Raw genomic sequence first — 3,806 nt, forward strand, 5'->3', positions numbered from 1 at the left:
TTTGTCTTGTCCTTTTGAATAGAGAATCTTGTTAGGAATTTTTTGGTTAGGTCTTCGAAGCTGGTGATTGATCTTGGTGGCAGGTTGTCGAACCACTTCATGGCCGACTTGGTGAGGGTGGTGGGGAAGGCTTTGCACCGAGTCGCGTCGGAGGCGTCGACTAGGTACATTCTACTTTTGAAGTTGCTGAGGTGGTGACTTGGATCGGTGGTGCCGTCGTAGAGGTCCATATCGGGTGGTTTGAAGTTTCGCGGTACCTTCTCCTTCATGATCTCTTGCGTGAAGGGATCATGGTTGCCTTCGGTGGTGGTGCCGCGTTCTGTCCGGTCTTTCAGGTTGGCCTCTATTTTCCGCAGTTTTTCTTCTAATTCTCTGCGCTTTCGAGTCTCCCTTCTCAAATCTTGTTCAGTTTCTTTCTGCTTCTTTATGTCCTCTTCGAGTTGTTTCAGTCGGTCTTGTTGTGCCCGGACTGCTTCTAGAATTTCCGAGCTCTTCTCTCTTTCGGAATTTTGTGGATCCTTGTTTGGGGGTGATGTCTTTGGGCGATTCTGTTTGTTTCCTCCTGGAGTACGTGGTGATAGAGGGCTGTCCGGTCGTTCTCCGGTGTCAACTTCGTCCTCTTGTTCAGACGTAGCGTGGTCATTGTTGAGAGGGTCGTCCGCCATGGTAGTGGGATGACTTCCAGGGTCCCCGGCAACGGCGCCAATGTTCCGAGGGTTTACCTGAAACGTGCAGCTCGGTCGTCTGGAGAGGCCCGAGGTAGGGGTTTGGTGACCCGAGCTTGATATGAGGAATGGTTGGTGGTTGTACCTGCAATGACACTCCGATGCTTAAGTTAGCATGGGTCCAAGCAGATATGTGTGTAGATTTGGAATGAATGCCATACCTGGGTGCTCCAGTGTATTTATAGTAGTTTGGCAGTGATCTTCCCTGGATAAGATATTCTTATCTTATCTTATCTTTTGGGAGTTTTATCTCTATCTTTGTGGAACCGCCTTTTCTAGGCCTTTTCGGCCTTTAGGTTTGGGCTGCGTTCCTTTTGATGGGCCTTCCTTGCTCTTTGTCCGAGGTCCGACCTTTAGATGTGAGCTTTAGGACAAGGTCGGACCTCTTGCGGATTTTCCCGAGATGGAGGACCTCGGTCAGGGTATGAACAGTATCCATTCTGGCGTTTAACGCCCAAAATGCTACCCTTTTGGGCGTTAAACGCCCAACCAGGTACCCTGGCTAGCGTTTAAACGCCAGTCTGTCCTTCTTCACTGGGCGTTTTGAACGCCCAGCTTTTTCTGTGCAATTCCTCTGCTGTATGTTCTGAATCTTCAATTCTCTGTATTATTGACTTGAAAAGACACAAATTAAAAATATTTTTGGATTTTTAATGATAAGGACAATTCAAAATGCAACTAGAATCATATAACAATGCATGCAAGACACCAAACTTAGCAGTTTGTATACAACTGACACTAATAAACGGAAAATGCATATGAGACACTCAAAACACTCAAGTCAATAGAATTCAAAGATCAGAGCAAGTAAATCATCAAGAACATCTTGAAGATTACTAAGACATATGAATGCATGCAATTGACACCAAACTTATGATGAGACTCTAGACTCAAACAAGAAATATTCTTGAGGATTTACTTGCTCTAATCTTTGAATTCTATTGACTTGAGTGTTTTGTGTGTCTCATATGCATTTTCATCCTGTTAGTGTCAGTAGTATACAAACTGCTAAGTTTGGTGTCTTGCATGCATTGTTATTTGATTCTTGTTGCATTTTGATTTTTCCTTATTATTAAAAATCCAAAAATATTTTTAATTTGTGTCTTTTCAAGTCAATAATACAGAGAATTGAAGATTCAGAACATACAGCAGAGGAATTGCACAGAAAAAGCTGGGCGTTCAAAACGCCCAGTGAAGAAGGACAGACTGGCATTTAAACGCCAGCCAGGGTACCTGGTTGGGCGTTTAACGCCCAAAAGGGTAGCATTTTGGGCGTTAAACGCCAGAATGTGCACCATTCTGGGCGTTTAACGCCAGGATGGCTAGAAGGGAAGATTTTGTTTTCAAATCAAATTTTTTCTAAGTTTTCAAAATCTTTTCAAAATCAAATCTTTTTCAAATCAATTTTTCAATCAAATCTCTTTCAAAATCAATTTCTTTCTATTTTCAAAGATACTTACTATCAATTAATGATTTGATTCAACATTTCAAATATGTTGCCTTTTCTGTTGAGAAAGGTTTAATGTTTGAATCATATCTTTTCTTGTTAGTCAAGTTTTTAATTTTCAAATCAAATCTTTTTAAAATGTTTTTCAAATCATATCTTCTCAATCACATTTTTTTAAACCAATCATATTTTCTTAACCACATCTTTTTCAAAATAATTTTCAATCAAATCTCTTTGATTTCTAATTTCAAAATCTTTTTCAAAAATCACTTTACTTCTTTCCCACTTTCATTTTCGAAAATTAAGTAATGTTTTTCAAAAATGTTTTCAAAATTTCTACTTAATTTTCGAAAATCACTTCCCTTCTTCTCACATCCTTCTATTTATGGACTAACACTATCCCTTAATGCAAAATTCGAACTCCATCTCCTTTGATAAGTTCGAATTTTCTACTTCTGTCTTCTACTCTTCTTTTTCTCTGACACTTCAAGGAATCTCTATACTGTGACATAGAGGATTCCACATTTTCTTGTTCTCTTCTCTTTCTTATGAGCAGGAGCAAAAACAAAGGCATTCTTGTTGAGGCTGATCCTGAACCTGAAAGGACCTTGAAGAGAAAGCTCAGAGAAGCCAAAGCACAACTCTCTTTAGAGCACCTAACCGAATTCTTCAAAGAAGAAGAACACATGGCAGCCGAAAACAACAACAATGCCAACAATGCAAGGAAGGTGCTGGGTGATTTTACTGCACCTACTCCCGACTTCTATGGGAGAAGCATCTCTATCCCTGCCATTGGAGCAAACAACTTTGAGCTTAAGCCTCAATTAGTTTCTCTAATGCAACAGAATTGCAAGTTCCATGGACTTCCATTGGAAGATCCTCATCAGTTTTTAGCTGAGTTCTTGCAAATCTGTGACACAGTCAAGACTAATGGGGTTGACCCTGAGGTCTACAGACTTATGCTATTCCCTTTTGCTGTAAGGGACAGAGCTAGAACATGGTTGGATTCACAACCTAAAGAAAGCCTGGACTCTTGGGAAAAGCTAGTCAATGCCTTCTTGGCAAAGTTCTTTCCACCTCAAAAATTGAGTAAGCTTAGAGTGGAAGTCCAAACCTTCAGACAGAAGGAAGGAGAATCCCTCTATGAAGCTTGGGAAAGATACAAACAATTGATCAGAAAGTGCCCCACTGATATGCTTTCTGAATGGAGCATCATAGGTATTTTCTATGATGGTCTCTCTGAACTGTCCAAGATGTCCTTGGATAGCTCTTCTGGAGGATCTCTTCATCTGAAGAAGACGCCTACTGAGGCTTAAGAACTGATTGAAATGGTTGCAAATAACCAATTCATGTACACTTCTGAAAGAAATCCTGTGAACAATGGGATTAGTCAGAAGAAAGGAGTTCTTGAGATTGACACTCTGAATGCCATATTGGCTCAGAACAAAATATTGACTCAACAAGTCAATATGATTTCTCAAAGTCTGTCTGGAATGCAAAATGCACCAAGCAGTACTAAGGAAGCTTCATCTGAGGAAGAAGCTTATGATCCTGAGAACCCTTCAATAGAAGAGGTGAATTACATAGGAGAACCCTATGGAAACACCTATAATCCTTCATGGAGGAATCATCCA

At 40.5% G+C, this 3,806-nt stretch overlaps 1 non-coding gene across 1 annotated transcript; it reads right to left on the reverse strand.

Moving 5' to 3' along the window:
* Positions 1-3,263: 3,263 nt before the first annotated feature.
* Positions 3,264-3,371, reverse strand: LOC112718540 (small nucleolar RNA R71). The gene has a single exon (XR_003160876.1). It is a non-coding gene; the product is annotated as a small nucleolar RNA R71 (small nucleolar RNA).
* Between the last annotated feature and the right edge of the window lie 435 nt (positions 3,372-3,806).

The sequence above is a fragment of the Arachis hypogaea genome, chromosome 10 (genome assembly GCF_003086295.3).
Source record: "Arachis hypogaea cultivar Tifrunner chromosome 10, arahy.Tifrunner.gnm2.J5K5, whole genome shotgun sequence".
Classification (NCBI taxonomy): domain Eukaryota; kingdom Viridiplantae; phylum Streptophyta; class Magnoliopsida; order Fabales; family Fabaceae; genus Arachis; species Arachis hypogaea.